Source organism: Schistocerca cancellata, chromosome 3 (assembly GCF_023864275.1).
Source record: "Schistocerca cancellata isolate TAMUIC-IGC-003103 chromosome 3, iqSchCanc2.1, whole genome shotgun sequence".
Classification (NCBI taxonomy): Eukaryota; Metazoa; Arthropoda; class Insecta; order Orthoptera; family Acrididae; genus Schistocerca; species Schistocerca cancellata.
In genome coordinates, this window is record NC_064628.1 from 510,462,750 (window position 1) to 510,487,629 (window position 24,880).

General features: G+C 40.4%; 1 non-coding gene across 1 annotated transcript; it reads left to right on the forward strand.

The window, feature by feature from the left end:
* The first annotated feature begins 22,144 nt into the window (after positions 1–22,144).
* Trnaa-cgc (transfer RNA alanine (anticodon CGC)) lies at positions 22,145–22,217 on the forward strand. Its single transcript has one exon. It is a non-coding gene; the product is annotated as a tRNA-Ala (tRNA).
* Positions 22,218–24,880: the final 2,663 nt, after the last annotated feature.

Sequence of the window (24,880 nt, forward strand, 5' to 3'; positions counted from 1 at the left end):
TTCTTATGTCCTTTCATTTATCAGCATAAAATCGCTCTTCCATTGCAAGGCAGTATTTCACTACTTTGACTTCCACTTGATATGAAAGATTAACCCCTACCAGCTCCTCGAGTGTACCAGCTTTATTCTTCACCTAGATTTGCAAACTACGTTTCAGTGCTGAAAAAAATTTCGAGGCTCACGTAATGCACGAACCATGGCTTCTTCATCAGATGTTTTCCTTTTAGGTCCCTGTGCCATCTACGAGGAATAAATACAATAATCCCACACAGTCCTCAAAAGACTCCAGTTTCTATGATTTTATTTGTTGGATTATTTTTTATAAGTACTATGAAACGAGTATTTTGAATTTGGAGGTATACTGATTAACTTATAAACAAAATACTGCCATAATAGGATGATCCATAAAACATGACAATTTCCAGTCATAGGACCAGTCAAAGTAATCCCCGTTTAAAAAAACACAGTCGTCAATATTGTAGTGTAATAACATTACACTTACCACCTATGTCACAAAAACTCCAAACATTATACATTTCATAACAGGGTCAACGTACTCTGTCAGGATCAACATTGGCGTCCTACTCGCTGTTTCGTCGTCGGACACGCAAGAGACCCGTTTAGGGAACTCTCCACCAGAGTTCAGCACCTACTATGAACACTGTCATGCTGTCCCGCATTGGGGAACCTTTCCTCTACTTTTGAGATAATAAACAGTTTACTTACTTATTTCATCAGTCTCGTCTACATTTGACTGCCCCTTATATATTGTCCTTCCATTTTGAAACGATAACATTCACGTGATGTGCGCTGCAGTCTTTCTCTAAAATTACAGATCTTACAGGAACAAATATTCTATTAAAATTTAAAAGTATTGTAGTGGAGAAAATCTTTTCACTGTTGTATTTAACGGTCTATGTGTTACATTATTAATCTATTACACACCAATAATCAGTAAGTGAGATCTAATTAAGAAGATGTATTATCAACAACACAGAAGTTAAAACATTTTCAGCATAGAAGTATTATCAAAAAGCCTGTTAGTAGTTAAAAACGTTTTTAGCTTTTGGTAAATGACAAAAATTTCCATTTTCAATTGTTAAGACCTTAAAGAAACATAGTTCATTTGCAAATATCACGTGTTACATGGTAGGAGACCTTCCGTGCACGACCGACGAACTATGGCCTAACTGTCCACACTTTATATAACTAGTTTTAGAACTATACTAAATGGTACTCACCATAAAACTGCGTAACTGAAGAGTTAACAGTATCCCCTAAATAGCTTCAATATATTCTACAGCACTCAAATTCATAATATTTACAAACGCTGTACAAAACACAACTTCATGTCTCACAACAACAAAGACTGTTCCTAATGAGCATACCTTCATGTGTGATTCTAAAGTCGGGCACTAGATTGAAACACGGCCAAGATATATCAAGTATTCTCGGTACACTATCCTCCAGGTATTACTCTAGCCCCTTCTACATTCAAATTTTTGTCATTTGTGTCCTCAGATAAAGTCCGAGACAATAATTTCTCTGTCAAAAAATTACGCAGATGATAAACTGATTGAATTTAACTCTCAACAGTAACTGAATAAATTATATTAAAATAAAAGTAATGACAAACATAATGGCCAATACGTTTGTTGCCGTTAAGGGGGAGGTGTATGATATATCTAACTGTGTCGTAATTTTTCTGGCGTGTTTATTTACATATTTTTCCTTTCTTTTCCTTTCATTAATATTATTTGTTGTCTGAAATATGTAGATTTTGTTTGTGTGTAAGTGTGTTACACGTATATTCTCTGTTGTACGGGTGTTATGTCAAGAGTCATTAACATTTGTTTAAATTCAAAGGAACAGACAGTTGAATGAAGGAGGGAAACGAAAAGAGGGCTAGTATGACATTTTCTGCATAAAAATGTATGAAAATAAGTATCTGAACGGTATAAAGTACTGACGATTAGTAAAAAATTTGTATGACCGTAGACCAATGAACGTGCAATTCCGTGGTTATTGTGATTCTGCAAACATTTTATGAGCATACAGGAGCTGAAATGTGAGCTATAAATGACAGGATAGTGTGGCATTTAATTACGTTATAGCACATCTAGTGATTATCGTTTTGTGTCTTTTGTGTTTAACAGGCTATCGCTAGTTGCCATCAAATATGACCGGAAATCTGTGATTTTGTGTGAATTGAAAATATTTACTCTACCTAGATATTTCTTCATAAACTACTCTGAATTTATTTGCACTTTCAGAAAATCCGTTTGATTGAACCCATCTCCAACACCACCCAAGACTTTCAGTAATCATTTTAGTTTTCATTCGCGTAAAATCGAGAAAAGAGCCATGTCATCTTAGGAAAATCATAGTAGGTACGGACTACGGTTCAACCGAAAATTATGATTCCACCAATCTCATCTGACTCGTGTTGCAACTCTTTTACGTTGTTTGAGGTCTTGGTTACACGGTTTTTTTGAGCCGGGTCATATTTGTATGTAGATGGTGTGTTGTACTATATGGTAGCGTTGTGTTAAATGTTTCTGATTCGAATTTGTTTGTTAGGTATTTTAGTGAGACATTTTACTTTGTTAGCTGAGTCTGTAAGACTATAATTTGAACTGTTTCTGCCGGTTCACTTGTGAGTTATATTGATTTGGCGTATTGCGGGGCATGTATTCGAGCTAGTGTTTGGTCTTATTAGTGTTGCCTGTTTCTTATGGTCTGAGATGTAATAGTTTTGTTTTCGGTAATGATTACGACAGAGAAATTTACGAACAAGTGTCGCGCGGGTAGCCGTGAGGTCTGTGGCGTCTTGTCCCGGTTCGCGCCGCTCACCTGTCGGAGGTTCGAGTCCTCCCTCGGGCATGGGTGTGTGTGTTGTCCTTAGAGTAAGTTAGTTTGTTGGATTAAGTAGTGTGTAAGCCTAGGGACCGATGATCTCAGCAGTTTGGTCCCATAGTCCTTACCACAAATTTCCAATTTTACGAACATATGGTTTCTGAAGAGTGGTAGCGGTCTTCTCAGTAGCTGCAGGGGCAACAGTCTGGATGATTGACTGATCTGGCCTTGTAACACTAACCTAAACGGCCTTTCTGTGCCGGTTCTGTGAACGACTGAAAGAAAGGGGAAACTAAAGTCTTAATTTTTCCCGAAGACATGCAGCTCTGCTGTATGGTTAAATGAAGATGCCATCCTCTTGGGTAAAATAATCTGGAGGTAAAATAGTCCCCAATTCGGATCCCCGGGCGATGACTACTCACGAGGATGACGCTATCAGGAGAAGCAAAACTGGCGTTCTACGGATCGGGGTATGATATGTCAGATCCCTTAATCAGGCAAATTGGTTACATACACTCCTGGAAATTGAAATAGGAACACCGTGAATTCATTTTCCCAGGAAGGGGAAACTTTATTGACACATTCCTGGGGTCAGATACATCACATGATCACACTGACAGAAACACAGCCACATAGACACAGGCAACAGAGCATGCACAATGTCGGCACTAGTACAGTGTATATCCACCTTTCGCAGAAATGCAGGCTGCTATTCTCCCATGGAGACGATCGTAGAGATGCTGGATGTAGTCCTGTGGAACGGCTTGCCATGCCATTTCCACTTGGCACCTCAGTTGGACCAGCGTTCGTGCTGGACGTGCAGACCGCGTGAGACGACGCTTCATCCAGTCCCAAACATGCTCAATGGGGGACAGATCCGGAGATCTTGCTGGCCAGGGTAGTTGACTTACACCTTCTAGAGCACGTTGGGTGGCACGGGATACATGCGGACGTGCATTGTCCTGTTGGAACAGCAAGTTCCCTTGCCGGTCTAGGAATGGTAAAACGATGGGTTCGATGACGGTTTGGATGTACCGTGCACTATTCAGTGTCCCCTCGACGATCACCAGTGGTGTACGGCCAGTGTAGGAGATCGCTCCCCACACCATGATGCCGGGTGTTGGCCCTGTGTGCCTCGGTCGTATGCAGTCCTGATTGTGGCGCTCACATGCACGGCGCCAAACACGCATACGACCATCATTGGCACCAAGGCAGTAGCGACTCTCATCGCTGAAGACGACACGTCTCCATTCGTCCCTCCATTCACGCCTGTCGCGACACCACTGGAGGCGGGCTGCACGATGTTGGGGCGTGAGCGGAAGACGGCCTAACGGTGTGCGGGACCGTAGCCCAGCTTCATGGAGACGGTTGCGAATGGTCCTCGCCGATACCCCAGGAGCAACAGTGTCCCTAATTTGCTGGGAAGTGGCGGTGCGGTCCCCTACGGCACTGCGTAGGATCCTACGGTCTTGGCGTGCATCCGTGCGTCGCTGCGGTCCGGTCCCAGGTCGACGGGCACGTGCACCTTCCGCCGACCACTGGCGACAACATCGATGTACTGTGGAGACCTCACGCCCCACGTGTTGAGCAATTCGGCGGTACGTCCACCCGGCCTCCCGCATGCCCACTATACGCCCTCGCTCAAAGTCCGTCAACTGCACATACTGTTCACGTCCACGCTGTCGCGGCATGCTACCAGTGTTAAAGACTGCGATGGAGCTCCGTATGCCACGGCAAACTGGCTGACACTGACGGCGGCACTAGCAGGAGTCGTATACAAAGCCTGTCGGGGGACACAGAAAACAGAGCATTCGTTGTCATAAATCAGGAATGGAGCTATTTATTTGACGTCCAAAAGAGTATGATCACTGGCTTTCGGGCCAACGGTGGCAGCACTTGCGAAATGGCTAAGTCTGTAAGTTGTTCGTGGACCGCCATTGTTAAAGTACACCGGGCATCGAAAAATGGAGCTATCCGAAACCGGCACCAAAGCAACTGTGGTGCACCACGGGCCATAAATGACAGCGGAAAACGACGGATGCGATGATGTGTCCGAGCGAACGGACGTGTATCTTTTGAGCAACTGACAGCCTACGTGAACCAGGAGGCTGCCAACAGTGTCACCTGAACGACCGTTTAGTGAATGTTGCTGCGTATGGGCCTCCACAGCAGACGCCTAGTTCACGTACCAACGCGGGTTGCTGTTCATCAGCAACCAAGGCTGGAATTTAAACGCCCATACCGCAACTGGACGTCCACTGAGTGGCGACGGACGGTGTAATGGGACGCGAAATTAAAGCGTCACCCATCCACAAGGATCAGCTCAGTTTGCAGGTAAATATAGGTTTTATTTGGTGTTTTGTTTATGTATTTGCAATATTTTGTTATGTTTGTAAAATATTTAAAGTTCCGTATTTTTGATTTGTATGTTTCATGTTTGGAGAGAGCAGCGCAACTCGCGGGAACAGCATCTTCACTGCCGGAACCAGAAAGAAAATTGCTGGCCACTAGACGTCGCGGGTCAACGGCCAAAGAGCAGCAGAAGATCCTGTGACCGGGGTGTTGCGTCGAACCTCCAACATTCAAATAAATAAAAATTTGTAATTTTCCATTGTAATAACGTCACAGAATGTTAGTTCATGTTGTATTTTGTTCAGTTCTGTTTTGTCGAGTCTGATGTTCACATCTGTATGTAGCATATACGAAGACAATAAAACAGTGTATGCTCTAAAGCTTAAATACGTGTTCGAGAATTATTTATGAAGAGTTATATTGAGGAAGAATTATTACTGAATTTTCCAAGATATTAATTTTCAGAAGAGTTTGATTTCGATTTTTGAATCTTAAAGGTTTTACAGTCTGATTTTAATTTGGGATAAATAAGATAACTTGCAAGAATATAATTTCCAAGAAAAAACAAATGAAATATAAATTCAAAAAGTTTGCGCAAACCAGTTGGACTGAGTGACGTAATTTTGCACAAACGACTCAACTGAAGGTGTTTTAATTATAGTTTCCCTCAAGAATCTTTTATAGAGAACTTTAAAAGAATTTAAATAATTTTTTGAAGTGTTTTGTAAACGACGTAGGTGACGAAGTCTGCACATGGTCATATTTCAAACAAAAATCATTGAGTCATACGCGTCGTTACACCGCAACTGCCATTTTAGGCAAGTCACGTTTTATGCTCCAGCCAACAATTGGCCAGTGGCGTGCATGGCGGGAAGCATGTGAAAGCAAACGTCCTGTAACTATCATCGGAAGGGTCCAGGCTGAAGAAGGGAGCACCACGGTAGGGGAATGTTTTCGTGGCATACCCTAAGTGATCCCCTAATCCTGGAAGGCACAATGGATCAACACAAGTAGGCGTCTATCCTTGGGAACCATACCCCCTTCTACACGCAGTCTGTTTTTCCTCAGAAGGATGGCATCGACCAGCAGGACAATGTAACGTGTCACACAGCCCACTGCGAACGTGCGTGGTTCGGAAAGCACCAAGGAGAGTTAACCGTACTCCCACCGAATTCCCAAGATTTAAACCCAGCTGAGAATCGGGGGGTCGCCTCGATAGGGCTGTTCGTGCCGTGGATCCTCAACCGAGACGATTAACGCAGCTCGCCATAGAAATTGAGTCGACATGGCTCCACACCCGGCTCGGTACCTTCCAGAATCTCATTGACTCCCTTCTTGCACGTCTCTAGCCGGCCGTGGTGCCCGAGCGGTTATAGGCGCTTCCGTCTGGAACCGCGCGACCGCTACGCTCGCAGGTTCGAATCCTGCCTCGCGCATAGATGTGTGTGATGTCCTTAGGTTGGTTCGGTTTAAGTAGTTCTAAGTTCTCAGATGTTAAGTCCCATAGTGCTCAGAGCCATTTTTTGCACGTCTCGCAGCGGTCCGCGTTGCCCTGTAAATGGTGATTTCTGAGGCTTTTGACAGGTGGTCTCATTAAAGTGGCTACAGTGTACATGTTTCATTTGACCAAACAGAAGCGGTGTTAAGAAATCGTGTTACTTAAATCGCATTTAGGAGTACACGCAGACGTGGTGACTATGGTGGGTGTGGTGGGGACTGGAGGAAGCGATACCGGCAGGTCCTGCTGGAAAACTCGCCTCTAACCCATTCGGCTCCTTTGGGCGCGTACTGTGCACTGTGTTTTGCCGTGCAGTGGCACGCTCTCGCTGCGACTTCTCCTACCTGCTCCTGGTAACTGCCGACCTCTCACTACTCTTGCACACGCAATGTAAAACACTTTGTTTCGAAAGGACGACAATCTACTCTAGCGAATGCAGCTATAAAATGTCCTCTGTCCCGTTATAACTACATAAGTTTAATCGACACACGGAAATGGAAACTTTTACAACATTAAAACCTTGACCAAACACGACTAAGGTGATCCTTCAACACTTTCATGCTTATAGGATATTGATACTATAATTTCACCTTCATACAATATTATTTTCAACAAAAAAGCAATTGCTACACGTAAAGAATAATGAAGTCGTCGTGGTCATCATCGTTGTCAGCTGCAAATGGGTTCTGAGTTTGTATAACTTCTTCCTGCATAAAGAGAGTATTTGAGCTCAATTTATGGAAGTGTTTACCACAACTCACCAAAGCAGTCCTGGCATAAAATACACGCCTATAGAAATTGAACTGAATGGTTGGAGGACGGGGTTGTAATTGACGGAGCTTTCTTCCTATTCAGTTTGTCTCTTCGTATCTTTTGCATTCCCCTTCAAACACGTTGACAGCGGCGAATGTATTCTTCCTGCAGAATGAACGGTCGGCAGCAAACTCTTCCCATGTTTGTATATTTATACCTGAACCGTGGCGCCATTGAGTTACTAGACTGTTCTGTCTGGCGCCATTGGCTCAGGTACAGTATCGACTATCCCTCTTGCGGCCCCATTGCCAGTATCTATGAGGAAGAGTTGGTATCTTTGGGTTGTATCCTTAGAAGGTCTTTGCTTACGGATATATATACGGGGTTCGCTAGCCCGAGGAGGAGGCACGAAGTTTGAGGATTGGCGTTAGCGTCACGACAAGAGGTGGTAACGAGGTCCGAGCGGCCGAAGCCACGCAAGGAGGGCCTGCGCAGATACCGGAGTACATCACCGCGGTCAGCGTCGACCACAAGCAGCAGGCCGACATCCCGTCGGTTGGTTGGCAACATTCGTGTCAGACTACCGCTCGTGGCCTGGCTGCCCTCTTCTACCTGGCTTTCATCGGCACCACTCAGTAACTGCTGCGACGTGCCGTGGATCCATGGAAATGCTTGTCGATAAAGGGGAGTAACATTCTCTAATCCTCGTCATCTATTCTGAGCAATTGAATCACACTTGTCGTCAATGGTGCTTATATAGTTTTCATGTTTTCGAGAAGGGCATTTAATAAGAGACTGTGCACAGCGTGGTAGTAAACACCGCTGTTTTACCCGATAATGGGCAGGCTGCAGGTCCGGCCATCTTTTAATCAGTCTTATTGTCTTCTGTTTTGAATTCTTTTCCAAAGGCTTATTTAAATTGAGGTTTAAGGTCAAAAGAATGTTGCGAATTTGTTCATTTCGTAAAAAAAATTATTATGATTATTTTGATGAGTAGTAGAAGAGGATTTAATTTAAGGCAATTCATTTAAAAGTTTGTACTTTATTACGGTAGTTTCTTGTTACGCATTCTTGGTCCAGACTTAAGTGTAGGGAAAGATAAACCAGTCTGGAACAGCGCGACCGCTACGTTCGCAGGTTCGAATCCTGCCTCGGGCATGGATGTGTGTGATGTCCATAGGTTAGTTAGGTTTAAGTAGCTCTACGTTCTAGGGGACTGATGACCTCAGTGTTAAGTCCCATGGTGCTCAGAGCCATTTGAACCATTTTTGAAAGATAAACAGCCATGCATAATTTTCAGTTTTTACATTTTTGAAAAGATAGCATTTGATGTTAAGAAATGCTTACATTTATCCACTAAGGAACTGTAATTTTTTGCGTATTAATGTTTTTGAAGCAAAGAAAAAAATAATTTTTTAATATTGAACTCTTCTAACCAGAAAACTAATTACATTTTTTGTTATAACTTATCCCAAATCACTGTCTGCATCCAAAGTCCAAAAAATAAGTCATCGTTTCTATTTATTTAGATTAGTTATGAACTGAAAATGCTATTTTTTCTTAAGAAAAAGAGAGTGCGTATCACCAGGTGCAACTCAGTACTTAGTTGTAGCTCGGCAAACGCGACGCGCATTCAAGACAGGAGCAGTGTCACGGTGTTTCCATTGTGCAGCACGTTTTAAGTCAAAATTAAATAATAAAAAAGGGAATATTGAATTTTTCCATGGCCATTTTATCAGTTTAGAAGTTTAATGCTTCACAGCGTTGAATTCAGAAAGTATTCTTGCCAATACGAATCTTTAAAAAGACACGGAACCAGACAGGCACTTTCAAGGTAGTTTCTCGCTGTCAGAGTTTGCAACCATTCTCGGTGTCGAATTCTTGCATTCAAAGTTCACGAATTTATATGTTGAAAGTTCATGTAAGCGTACAGATAGCTCACATTGCCAGCAAGAAGAACGTTTAATAAATAACAACGATCACATCATTTGTATTAAGATAACTTTCACGTATCGATATTCCTGCAAGGATAGGGCGTCAGGGACTTTTTGTGAAGTCAGATACGTGCACTGCTCTCGTCTTACGTTATTCATAATTGTGCTTTGTAGCTGTGGCATTTACTAACAAATTGTATTTCTTTCCAGCTATTAGAGAGACCAACTGCCACATTTTTGATCATTTTATGCTAACTTGCCGTACAACAGTGGTAGTAGTAAGCCGGGTACCACAATCGACCAGCAGGAAACTGATTTGCTAAATTAAGCAGACAACAATAACATGATTTCGGATCACAGAGTTGCTAGCAACAGTGAGCTTAATTTAGATGCAATAATCCAGGATGCTGTTACGTCCCGTCCGGACAGTCAGAATAAATTAAATACGGACAGTCATGAATGCGACGCGATTCAAAATCCAGATAACAACACGTTTGCAAATTTCAACATTTCCTTCTCTGAGAATAGTCAAAACTCGAGATTAAACGTTGTAAATTCAGCTCCGTCGGAAACTACAGCCACTCAAACAATGCAAAAATTTTCAGACTCTAAGTCATACCACCTGTTCATCATTCAATAAGAATAACAAATTCTTTGCAGAACAATGACCTTGGTCTTCTGCTTTAGCAGCTATCACAGGAAAATAACAAAACAATGGCTAAACAACTTGACACTTAACTCAAGTCTGGCCAAAAGGAACTAGCAGAACAACAAAAACAAAATGAAAATTACCTGAAAGGAATTTACCCAAAAAAGAAAAACTGGTACAGAGAAACAGAATGTAGCTTCTAGAGTCGAGGAAATTGCAGCAACACACCCAAAATTAGAACAATGTTTTTCGCAAAGAGAGGATGAGGTAGACGAAAGGCTTAAGGCAATCACTGACACATACCGCCAAGACGAAGCTTTAATTAATGCTAAGATCAGAAAGATGGTTCCTAGCGTAGTCGTGACCAAATTACGACACACACACACACACACAACAGATACAACAAATACAAACAGATACAAAAACGTTTGAACGAAGAAACAGTGCGAGACACTGAAAGCTCAGGTTGATGGCCTTTCGAGTAAAGTAACTCATTCATAGTTAAATGCAGATAATCAGTCAGATGGAGCCCAGTCGGTACACTTTACAGATACAGAGGAATACCAGTCGTTGGAGAATTTTAAACGAGGATAAATGGCACTTAACAGACAGCACAAGCAAGAAGTGAACAAAATTCACTCTTATGTTGCAGAAATTGAAAACAGCTTAACTTCTCAGGATTGTACTCACAACTGCACAGAAAACTACAAAACCGTAACTATCAGAACAGAAACAACAGAGGTCAGTCAGGGTCATTTAATGACAACAGACGAAAGCATTTTGGCAACGACAGTCAGTATCGAAACCAAAGTCATAACAATCCGAACTTTATTGGACCACATCAGAACAATTACAAGTAGAATCAATTTTCAAGCAACAACCAGCAGACAATCAACACAAACGGCAACATGAATCATTCCTCATATCGGCAGTCATTGTCACATTCTCACATTCACACAATAACAATTCAGGAAATAACTATGTACAGAGGAACAGTAAAATACACAATCACAGACAACAAATATGCCATCAAAACTCACACAACAACATACAGCACTATCAGAATCAAAATAAGTTATGGGAACAGGAATAACGAAAAATGGGGAAGAGGAAACTCTAATAATGAACTAAATCTTTCTGCAAATGAAAAAAGAAATAGTATAGAAAGTTGAAGTTTCGTCACCCAACACACAGACAAGACAGCTGAAGTCGGAAGTCGACAACGACTGAAGTGTGGACGCCAGGAGATGCTCTCGGTAGGACAACACAGGCTACTACTCATTCAGACAACGTTATTGAAAATATGATCTGTTTAGAAGACATTAGAGATTTGTTATTACGAGAGAGAGAAGAACCACAGAAAAGCATTTACCGCCCAGCCACCAGTATAAAAATACGAAAACACACTCTAAACTCTAGACTCAGGATCTCCCGTCAAAGTTGTCAACGATTCAGTACATTCAATAAATGTAATTCAGACGACGCTTGTTCTACTATTACACAAAATTAAAATTAAAAGTGCTGTTGCAGGAAAAGGAGTGGATGTTAAATCACAAAAGCATCTGGAATTCATGGTACAAGGTCACACTTTTTTCGCAGACTTTCTGATCGTATCTCTACTTACAATAGAAACAATGCTGGGTGTCGGTTTTCTGAACTAACACAAAGCAGTAATGGATTTCAACAATTCTTGCATATCTCTATACAATGATGCTCAGATTTCATTAAACTTTGAACAAAGATTATCGAGAGGAGAACAGGACATCAACAGACTACATTTCCTAACTTCAAACAAAAACATTGACTGATGCACGACACAATTAAATAACAGGCTTTTCTTACGCAAATAAAGACGACGAATCGATAACAAACATTTTAGAAGTAATACAGACTAAAGTAAATAGTAGTAAAGCCACATCGTATCACGACAAACAAGTTACAGCAGATTCTTCAAACGTATGTTAATGTTTTTGACAACATTTCGGGAGCCATTAGGGTATGTCTTTACAAATTTCTAGTGAAACCGCACAGTACCTTTGTAGGAAGACATAACGCTTTTCCATTCATTTATGGAGATAAATTAAAGCAGGGTATTGAATCCATGTTTCAGCAAGGCATCATTGAAACTGGAGCTAGCCCTTACAACAGTCCGTTACACATCGTACCGAAGAAAGATGAATCTCTCAGACTTTTTCTAGATTCAAGGCAAATAAATGAGATCATTGTAACAGATACAGACAAACCACAAACCTTAGAGTATTGTTACAGAAATTTCATGGTGTTACCGTATTTTCCACTCTCAATTTGTAGTCCACTTTTTTGGCAAATTGAACTGCATCTAAATTGTCACAAATAAACAGCGTTTCTTTGCTCTGGAATCTGCTATCAATTTTGCAAACTCCCTTTCAGTTTCAATACTTCTTTAGCAGCATTTATCAGAGGATTAAAATCCATTCTACCTGAAGAATTAAAAAACAGAATCATCACATATGTCGATGACATACTCACTGCAGAGATTTTTTACAAAAAAAGAAAACGTGGGATTACTGTCAATCTGAATAAATCGCAATCTTTCAATTAAATTTTTAGGACATATGGTTTGAGCTTCTGAGATTCAACCTGATCCAGACAAATTTCAGGTCATTGGAGATACTGTTACTCCAACAGGTAAACGCTAAGTAAGAAGTTTTCTTGGCCTCATAAATTTCTGTCATCGTTTCATTCATTACAAGGCTCTTACCACTCTACGGTTATGTCAGATTAGTGGTAAAAATACAAACTGGTGCTGGGACGAACAGGCTCAGAAAGAATTTGACACTTTAAGACAAGCTTTACAAGATGCACCATTAATTTCACATCCCTATCTTTCTCGCGACTTTTGTTTGGCTACTGACAGTTTATTGACAGCAAGTGGTGTATATCTATTCCAAGAGATTGAAGAAAATTGGGTTATTGTTCGAATAAGCATCGCATTTCCAAGTCGAGTACTGTCATCTTTTGAACGTAATTATTCCATCATAAATCTCGAGGGGATTGGCAGTAATTTGGACTTTTGCTAAATTTCGACATTTCTTATTTGGTAGACACACTAAACTTTACTCAGAGGACCGAGCCTTACTATTTCGCATGACAGCCGAACTTTCTCATGATCGATCAATAAGATGGGCAATGTACGAGTATTCACGAGAGTTTAGCTTTACTGTTGTATACATACTTGGCGTAGAAAGTGTTCTAGCAGATTCTTTATCACGATCTCTTGGAGGAACATAAACTGACTCATCTGCAGATTTTTGTCAATCCAATTTCAACGTACTGTACATACAACTGGTAGCATTCGAAAACTACATTTTATCAGCTTTAAGTGACATTACAAGGGAACAAGAGAATGATACAATACGGAAAAACATTCAGCAACAGTGGCGTGACAAGATCAACTCTCCGGTTAGACCCTTTTACCTTGCAAGAAACAAAATTCTTTTTAAACGTCTGAAACCTGACAGTACTACATGACTTCTTTGTATTCCGGAAGATTTAGTTAAGAGACTTATATGGTACATTAATCTACTTTACACACATTCACTTCAGAACTGTTCCAGAAATTCGACAGGCAGTAGACGGCTCCGTTCGCACGATCAACAGAACAGGCTATGCTGACGATATACTACGCCTTCCATATCACTGGCAACGGGTTGTACACAACACTGGTGACTACTTTGAAGGACAATAACAGGTGCAAACATGCAGCTCCTTTGTATCGGTTGTGAATAAATCGTTGCCACTATTTAATTTCCAATTCTCGTATTTATCTTGTTAGGTGTAAGCTGAAGATTTATAGAGTAGATTTTGATTTTTTTGATGGCGAAAGTGAACAGCGTCTTCTTTTTCTGCCTCAAGTGTATGTCTTGATACAATTTACTTCGCTGTTGCAGTTATTTTTCACTCAATATGCGTCATGCAATTTATTTTTTAGCGATATAACCAGGGGAGCAAAATAAAATGAAATGAAGATGAAAGAAATGTTGAACACATAAAGTTGTTTCACAGGTGCAAGAACAAGCTCATAATTTTCCTTATAGGGAGACAGCATTATACAGTAGAATTTGCAGGTAAAGGTAAATAAGCTTGGACGCTTGTGCAGATCAGGCAACATTTCTTTGAAGTAGTTGTTAACATGTTAGAATTCTGCTGTTTTCAGCAAGGACTACTGAGTCGAATTCTGGCAAAAGCAGCACTTCTGAGGAAAGTCACGAAACATGTTAGGCACATTTATATTGATTTGAAGATGATTGATAATATATTGGAAGAATTTTAGTGATACATATGACATGGTGTTATGGAGATTTTATTTTGACACAGTTGAGTAGCTTTACGTGATATATATTTTAAGAGATGTATTGATGATGTATAGAAAATTCGAATATGCTTAGGGAATTTGTGATTTGCTTACTATGTACGTATTGTAATTTTTCAGATTTAGTAATCTTTTGCCTAAGAAAAGGATTTCGCATGCATTTAAAAAGGATGTTGTTGATAAGGTTGTGAAGAGGATGCTGCTTTTGATCTGTGATGATGTTCCAAACGTTTCTCTTTTTCTTTGTATATAACCGTTTGTTAATTCTGGTTATGAGAGATACCCGTGTTCATCTTCCTAATTTCACATTGTTTTACTCATTGCTTTTAATTCCACGATGTTTAGCAGTAACATTTGTACTCCAACTCTTTATTGTGTACCCTCAGTCTGACATATATCTGGAGTACATTTAGCAGATACTTCTTAGATAAGATTTCTTAGATTAGATACCCTTGTGACAACAAATTTTACTTCCGTTATGTTTAACAGATTGATGACTAATTCCATAATATCATTTTACTTAAATGAGGACAAATAGCATGCTGTGGACAACAAAATTAACCCTTTTTCTCCTTTTTCATTTACTTTACTTCTCCGTAGTCAGACGAGCACGTGAAATCATGCATAAAGAATCATTTCTTAGATACAATTATTGTAGATGTGTTTCACAGCATGTAAGAGAGTTTTAAGCAGAAAAAACACTAATTCGTGACTGTATAAGGCAGATACATTCTTTTATAACTGAGATTTGTCACACAGTTTTTCACTGATGATGTCATTGTATGTCGATGCTTATTTCGGGTGAGATTATTTTGTTTTACTGATAAGGAATGAACTTGCATTTTCATTATGTATTTCACATGCGATTATGTCATTTGTTTAGCATCTGAATTTGTAAAACTTCAACTAAGCACTGTTGACTGATTCTGTAACTTTTATGCTTGCCTACGTATGTAATATATTATAACATTCAGCTCTTCTTTGATTGCACATGTGAATCAGGTTTATGCTGTGGTAGGACTAAGCAAAAAAAAGTGCGATTTCACAATAGAGACAGCGCAACTCTTTCAGTTGCATTGAAAAAATACTTTTGTGTCAAATACGGAACTTTATACTCAGTAGCGTGGTTGTGGCGTATATTTGGCTATGAGTTATCAGCGGAGAATATAATAGACTGATACAGTTCCCTCTCAGTCTGCTCCTAGCCTACTCATACATGAACTAATCGGCTTGTGGTACGGTTGTCGACGTCAGTGGAATGAGAACAACTTGTATCTAGCACTGAGTATTCGACAATTATCATTTCAAGAAACTGCTCTATAAGACGTTGGTACTTTACTATGTACAGTCATGTTGTTGCCGCATTCCACTTCTTACATTTTACCGACGACGGTAGTCTTTACTCAAGACACTACAAAAACTAGTGCACTGCAAAGCCACCGTTTGTGATGAAACTAATTTTTTAGCAAAAAATTTCACTGACTGTGTGCAGTGTGTTTTTCTTGCAGCAACTAATGTTATGAAAATAAACTAGCAAGAACATATGATAAGAAAAAATAAAAGACTAACTCTGGCATTTGTATGTCAAAAAAGAGTTTCACATTTGTTAACTTGTATCTCAGGGACACTGTTGCTTACGACTGTTTGAACGCTGTGCACAACGATTTATTCCTTTCGTAATCGCTATTGTTATAATATTATTTGAACTTACGTAATTTTTAATCATGACTGTAGTACTTAGAAAATTTGAACTTCGTTAAAGAATTTTGCAGATTAAGTTGTGTCAATTACAAATCTCAATCTGCAAAACACTGCCCGGAGAGGCAGAGGGGTTGTCAGAGGGAGCTGCAGTTAATTTCATGGGCATTTCTCAAGTATTTGGATATCATGAACACGTAAACGCCTTTGTGATGTTTGAAATCATATGCGAGCAGTACCATCAGAGATGCTGTGTCGACTGGAGGCTTGCTTGGACCATCTCTACTTTGCAAGAGACGCGGGAGGTGATATGCACTTTTATTTGTGAGATGAGGAGACAACGTAGTCGGCAGTGGTGTATCATGAGTAGTAGTACGGCATAGGCCAAGTGGTACGGTTGCAGCTATATTCTGAGAAAGTGGAATATCTTGATTTACTGATTAATTATTTGAAATAAGGAAAGAGATTGAAGCATTTTGAGAAGAAAATTTTACCATGATTATTTTGATGAGTAGTAGAAGAGGATTTAATTTAAGGCAATTCATTGAAGATTTTTTACTTTATTCCGGCAGCTTGTAGCTACGCATTCTTGGTTCAGACTTCCAAAGACTAGAATACAGGGAAAGATAAACAGCCATGCATAATTTTCAATTTGAATTTGGGGAAGGAATAATTGTTGAATATTTAAATATAAATGGCTTGGGACAAGGAATGAGAGAGGAGAAAGATAAATTGAGTTCCGTAATAAACTTGAGCTAGTAATAGCGAATACTCTGTTCAAGAATCACAAGAGGAGGAGGCATACTTGGAAAAGGCCGGGTGACACGTGAAGATTTCTGTTAGATTACAACATGGTCAGAAAGAGTTTCCGAAATCGGATACTGGATTGTAAGGCGTGCCCAGGAGCAGATATAGTCTCAGATCACAACAAAGTAGTGATGAGCAGTACGCTGAAGTTTAAGACATTAGTCAAGAAGAATCAATACGCAAAGAAGTGGGATACGGAAGTACTAAGGAATGACGAGATACGCTTGAAGTTCTCTAAGGTTATAGATACAGCTATAAGGAATAACTCAGTAGGCAGTACAGCTGAAGAGGAATGGACATCCCTAAAAAGGGCGATAACAAGAAGGAATGAAATAAATCAGGCGAAATGAATGCATGAAAAATGTGAAGAAATCGAAAAAGAAATGATTGTCGGTAGGACTGATTCAAAATACAGGAAAGTCAAAACAACCTTCGGTGACATTAAAAGCAAGGATGATAACATTAAGACTGCAACGGGAATTCCACTGTTAAATGCAAAGGAGAGAGCGGATAGTTGGCAAGAATACATTGAAAGCCTCTATGAGGGGGAAGATTTGTCTGATGTGATAGAAGAAGAAACAGGGGTCAATTTAGAAGAGATAGCAGGATTAGAATCAGAATTTAAAAGAGCTTTGCAGGACTTAGGATCAAATAAGGCAGAAGTGATACATAACATTCCATCAGAATTTCTAAAATCATTGGGGTAAGTGGCAACAAAACGACTATTCACTTTGGTGTGTAGAACGTATGAGTCTGGCGACATACCTTGTGACTTACAGGAAAACATCATCTACACAATTCCGAAGACGGCAAGAGCTGACAAGTGCAAGAATTATCGCACAACCAACTAAACAGCTTATGCATCCAAGTTGCTGTCACGAATAATATACAGAAGAATGGAAAATAAAATTGAGGATGCGCTGATGACGATCAATTTGGCTTTAGGAAAGGTAAAGGCACGAGATAGGCAATTATGACGTTGCGGTTAATAATGGAAACAATACTATAGTAAAATCAAGGCACGTTCATAGGATTTGTCGACCTGGAAAAAGCGTTCGACAATGTAAAATGGTGTTCGAAATTCTGAGAAAAATAGGGGTAACCCATGGGGAGAGACGGGTCATATACAATCTGTACAACTGCCAAGAGGGAATAATAAGAGTAGACGACAGAGAAGGAAGTGCTCGTATTAAAAAGTGTGCAAGACAAGGATGTAGTCTTTCGCCCCTACTGTTCATTCTGCACATCGAGGAAGCAATGATGGAAATAAAAGAAAGATTCAGGAGTGGAATTAAAATTCGAGGATATCAATGATACTATTCGCTGACGACATTGCTCTCCTGAGTGAAAGTGAAGAAGAATTACATGATCTGCTGAATGGAATGAACAGTCTAATGAGTGCAGAGTGTGCACTGAGAGTAAATCGAAGAAAGACGAGGGTAATGAGAAGTAGTAGAAATGAGAACAGCGAGAAACTTAATATCAGGATCTATGGTCACGAAGTAGATGAAGTTAAGGAACTCTGCTACCTAGGCAGTAAAATAACCAGTGACGGACGGAGCAAGGACGCCATCAAAAGCAGACTAGCACTGTCACAAAGGGCATTCCTGGCCAAGAGAAGTCTACGAATATCAAATATCGGCCTTAATTTGAGGAAGAAATTTCTGAGAATGTACGTCTGGAGTACAGCATTATATGGTAGTGAAACATGGACAGTGGGAAAATCGGAACAGAAGAGAATCGAAACATTTGGTAAGGTACGGAATGAGGAGTTTCTGTGCAGAAACGGAGAGGAAAGGAATATATGGAAAATATTGATAAGGTGGACAGGATGACAGGACATCTGTTAAGACATGAGGGAATTACTTCCATGATACTAGAGGGAGCTCTAGAAAGCAAAAACTGTAGAGGAAGACAGGGATTGGAATATATCCAGCGAATAATAGAGGACGTAGGTTGCAAGTTCTTCTCTGAAATTAAGTCAGAAGACTGATGATGTAAAATAGATATTTATGTCAATTTTATGGGTTCCATTTTTTAAAACATCTCTTTTGCTGTTAAGGAGTACTTTCTTTTGTCCTCTCAGGAACTGTAATTTTTTGCGTCTTGATGTTTGCGAAGCAAAGAAAAAGATAATTTTTCAATATAGAACTTTTCTAACGAGAAAACTAATTACATTTGATGTTATAATTTATCCCAAATCATTGTCCGCATCGAAAGTCCACTTATTCAGATTCGTTATGAATAAAGTATGCTTTTGCCTTTTTTTAAAAGAGAGTACGTTGCACCAGACGCATCTCAGTAGTTAGTTGTAGCTCAGGAAATGCGTGGCCCATTCAAGGCAAGAGCAGTGTCACGGTGTTTCAAGTGTAATTGGTGTGTTGAATCAGATAGCATTCTTGTCATTAGGAATGTTTAAACATACAAGGAATGGGACAGGCACTTTCAAGTTACTTTCTCACAGTCAGATTTCGCAACACATTCTCGCAAGCGAATTAATATGTTCAAAGTTTACGAATTCATGTTGAAAGTTCACGTAAGCTTACAGGCAGCATGCACTGCCAGCAAGCAAAACTTGTAATAAATAACAAGTGTATTATTTTTAAGATAACTTTCAATGTCTCTGATGGGTATCTCTTTGTACTGCAATTGAGTACATGGTTTTTACACCGTTTTTTCGTAATGTCACAGTGACATTTACTTTATACTTATTTTCCACATAATGTGGTTTGCACAGACAGTTTTGTCTCCATTTTCATTGATAGGTGCTATGTTGTTGTCCCTACTCAGTTGTACAACGTTTGCGTTATGATTAGTGTGGCGCTAACTTTGAATGATTTCGTGAGAGCTCAGTGTCATTGAGAAAACATGGTTTTGGTTGTTTTAGGTGGTTTAATTATTATGTTTTGTGTGGGGAGGTGTCTTTTTATACTTCACTGAATGTTCCAAACAGTGTTCTGTAACACAGCCTTGTATTTTCAATCAAGACTTACTTGTCTTTTATCGTAACTATTTTTATGTGAAAGTTCTCCGTTATTGTGAGTTTTTGATAGAGAATGTTGCTATCTCTGAGGATCTTACGAACATTCTGAATGTCGTCTGGGTGGTGGTTTTCCTCTGTAAGATGATGTGCAAAAATAGTGTGTGTACTGTCACTTTTTAAGGCTCTGAGGTGTTGAGGATATTTTGGCTTGAAATTTCTGCGTGTTTGGCTTATGTAGACGGATAGGTAAGGACTACAGGTTAACTGACAGATTCCAGCTTTAAAGAATTTGTCTGAGGTGGTGTTCTTAAAATTTAGATTTTTCTGTACCTAATTGTTTGATTGGAATGATATTTGTAGTTCTCGTTTCTTCAGGATGTTGCTTACGCTCTATATTTTTTGTTGGCCTGTTAGTATGTTTACGTGTTATAATTTTTAGGTCAGCAATAGATAAACGATTATAAACTTTGTATTATACTTCACAGAAATTTGGCTCACGGAAGATGACACATAGGTGTCGAAATGCGTATGGCTGAATAAAAAGAAATGTTTTTTTGGATAAGGTGGATTAAAAAAATCACAAACGTGGAAAACTTCAAGAGAAGCTTCCAACCTGATCAATATTATTCCTTATATTTCATAGATTCAGCAAGTGGACCAAAGAACAAAGAGTTGTTACGTAACGATCCATGACAATAAAATTGGTTTAGTGACATCACACACGTTCAGTATTGTTGCATACGTACACCTCCCCGTCATTTTCTCTTCCAGTTAAATACTTATAGGCAAGAAACACTACTGTCATTTTGTATATTTCTGTTCCGACTGGAAGTAGCGGTGACGTTCTCTCGTATTGCACCATCACACAATCACAAGCTCAGATAGCATTTGTAAATACAGTAATATATATATATATATATATATATATATATATATATATATATATATATATATATATATATATATATATATAATTTTTAGTGCTTTCTTGATTACATTTCAGGTTTCTTATAATCCCTTCGTTCTTCCTTTCTTTCCCTTCAAAACGTGTACTCGACACATACTGACTCACTTTAAGCAGCGGCTAATGCAGTGTAACCAGGTTTATGCAAAGTGAAGCAATCGTTTTGCGAAGAAAGTTGGCGGCGAAACTCAGCCGCTCGTTGTGAGCAGCAAATCGCCCCCTCACGTGACTGGACCGCTTCCTGAACAGCGTGCTATCGCCGGAGCAGGATCCGCTCCGCTGCTCGCGGCAGGCCGCCTCACACGGTTGACCTGGCAGCGCAGAGAAGGAAACTGCTCTTGAAGCAGCGGGTACCGTTTTCCGTGTGGCGTAATTTCCGTACCAGAGATTCGGCCGAACGAAAGGAAGATTTGATCTTATTGTGATGCTGATGTCACAAGTGACGGTCCGCAAGTTCGATCCGGGCTAAGGTGGGGCGGCTAATCGACAGCAGGATTCTTCAAGAAATCGTCGCTTAGTTCACTTAAAGTAGTTTATAACACACCTTTTCAAACTTTTTCGTCTGCGGCCACTTTCGCACAGCGTACTTCTTCGCAATTTCCCCTCACTATCACCAATGTAATTATACTAACAGCGTGTACTTACAACCAGTACTATAGAATGTAGTTTTCACTCTTCAGCGGAGTGTGCTCTGATTCGATACTTCCTTGCCGTTTAAAATTGTGTGCCGAACAGAGCCGAACACGGGACCTTGGCTTTTCGCGGGCAACTGCTCTACCACCTTAGCTACCCAAGCACGACTCACAACCCGCCCTCACAGCATTACTTCCGCTAGTACCTCATCTCTTACCTTCCAAGCCTCACAGATGTTCTACCACTTGGGTAGCTCATTTGGTAGAGCATTTGCCCCCGAAAGTCAAAGGTCCCGAGTCGAGTCTCGACCCTGCAAACGGTTTTAATCTGCCAGGAAGTTTCAACGTTTACTGTAGATTCCACACACAGTTTTCTGCATGTATTCTAACGCTCTTCAGTGATTACCACACTGGACTCGCATTCGAGAATACGTCGGTTCAAACCCGAGTCCCGCCATCCTGATCGCTTCAGGTATGGTTTCCTTCCCCATCTTTCCCTAATCCTATGGGACCAATGACCTTGCTGTTTGGTCCTTTCCCACAGATCAACGAACCCACCAGTCTAACGCTCTTTTTTTATAAAACGGTGATTAAATATATTCTGTGAACAATATCTGAGATAAATATATCATTGAACGACCATGATTAAAACTATAGACTGAAACTGAGCGAGGTGGTGCAGTGGTTAGCACACTGGACTCGCATTCGGGAGGACGACGGTTCAATCCCGTCTCCGGCCATCCTGATTTAGGTTTTCCGTGATTTCCCTAAATCGCTTCAGGCAAATGCCGGGATGGTTCCTTTGAAAGGGCGCGGCCTATTTCCTTCCCCATCCTTCCCTCACCCGAGCTTGCGCTCCGTCTCTAATGACCTCGTTGTCGTCTCGTCGGGACGTTAAACATTAATCTCCAATTATAGACTGAAACGCCAATAATGTAAACGAATAAAAAGAAAAAAATAATAAAATGTTAAAAAGTACACTATTAATTAACGTTCTATTTGAATGTAACAAAGGATATTTTACTGAAAGGAAGAAAAAAGATAAATTTAACTTTAATGCGATCGACGTAACTGCTGATTCCGACATAATAACTCCCTGCCTGGCTTAATATCCATAACAATGCCATTCGACTTTACTTCACTTTTTACTGTTGGTCTATAGACACTCAAGATGTTGTGAAAACTAGAGCACTGTCTTGATACAATGAATTGTCCCACAAATAAGTGGTAGCAAATGACAGAAGAACCGTCATTGCTAAATCCGATGTTACGAGAAATTCCGTAAGGCTTTTTCCTTGTAAATTCAAGTTTTTTATTTCAGTCACATGGCGGTTTTCCAATTTTTATTGAGATTTTAACCAGATATGCTTCGCGTTTTTAATTCTTATGGCTAAGTTGCCCCGTATCCAGTAACACTGTTATAGTTAAGTCATAGTAGCTTATACTTCTAGAAACTATTTTACATACATTCTGAATATGTCAATATTTTAACTGTGCAAACTGTCTGTTCATATCACGTTTTCTCTCGGATATAGTTGGGAAACTCGATGAGCTAATATGGCTCTCTGGGGAGAGATCTTGAATATCTTTACACTGAAACTTATAATTCAGGTTTTTACGAAGAAAGTAAATATTAGGAAGCATTAGGTAGAAAATAAATCGTTTGAAACGTATTTATGTGTAGATCCTACTCTGAGATGAACAGGTTGGCACAAGAAAGGAACTCGTACCGGGCCGTTTCGGATGAGTCAGATAACTGATGACCCAAAAAAATGTACTTACTAATCTTGGATTTTGTTCACAGGCGGTTTTTATTCGCATTACTTCGTGTTCAGATGAGGTAGTTTCTTATACAAATTCTTAAACAGTTCCCCACGCTATACTTTACTGTTCTCTGATGATTCTCACTTGCCTAGCAGTATTTGATGTTTGCGCATTTGCTTTTATTTAGGAAAGAAGCTTGAAAACTATATATGGAAATGGAAGTAAATGTGTGTAAGTGACGTAGGTGACGGGATACTGGGAGAAGAACTCGACACAACATTGAAAGCCTGAAGCCGAAGTCGAATCAAGGAACCTTGAGTAGACCACATGCCCTCAAGACTTGCACTTCGCGGCCTAACTTAATCGGACGGGGCCTCCCGGCCAACGGTGCAATACGCTCATATCATTACCATCCTTTTCGAAGTCCTGACAGGAGTAAAGGTTTTGAAACTGAATGGGTAGACAGAAAAAAATATTAACCCACAACAGCTTATTTCGAGTTATTACCTATCACAAGGCGGATGAAATTCAAACACAAAAGCAGAAATACAATAAGACAAGCAGTTTGTATAGTATATTGTGTTTTTTAGCGATACGTAGAGACGTACTTGTAGCCATCATGTTGTGCACTCGAAAACACAGCAGTTTGTGTGATCAAACTAATCAAAAATGTTCAAATGTGAGTGAAATCTTATGGGACTTAACCGCTAAGGTCATCAGTCCCTAAGCGTACACACTACTTAACCTAAATTATCCTAAGGACAAACACACACACCCATGCCCGAGGGAGGACTCGAACCTCCGTCGGGACCATCAAACTAATCCTCACTAAACTGAGGGTTGGCACATCCTTCCGCCAACTCCTTCAGTTCTGAAGTTTCAGGTATAACATACTGGGAGCGAAAGATTTCTACAACTTGCACAGAAACCATACTGCTGTTGAGTCAAATGTCATGAAATGGAAGCAGTAGTTGAAAAGGAAGTGAATCAAGATTGAAGCCAATAACCCACGTTATTCAGTCTGTATACAAAGAAACAAGCAAATGAAATTAATGAAACATTTGGAGAAGGGATTAGAGTACGGGGAAGAGAAATAATATACACTCCTGGAAATGGAAAAAAGAACACATTGACACCGGTGTGTCAGACCCACCATACTTGCTCCGGACACTGCGAGAGGGCTGTAAAAGCAATGATCACACGCACGGCACAGCGGACACACCAGGAACCGCGGTGTTGGCCGTCGAATGGCGCTAGCTGCGCAGCATTTGTGCACCGCCGCCGTCAGTGTCAGCCAGTTTGCCGTGGCATACGGAGCTCCATCGCAGTCTTTAACACTGGTAGCATGCCGCGACAGCGTGGACGTGAACCGTATGTGCAGTTGACGGACTTTGAGCGAGGGCGTATAGTGGGCATGCGGGAGGCCGGGTGGACGTACCGCCGAATTGCTCAACACGTGGGGCGTGAGGTCTCCACAGTACATCGATGTTGTCGCCAGTGGTCGGCGGAAGGTGCACGTGCCCGTCGACCTGGGACCGGACCGCAGCGACGCACGGATGCACGCCAAGACCGTAGGATCCTACGCAGTGCCGTAGGGGACCGCACCGCCACTTCCCAGCAAATTAGGGACACTGTTGCT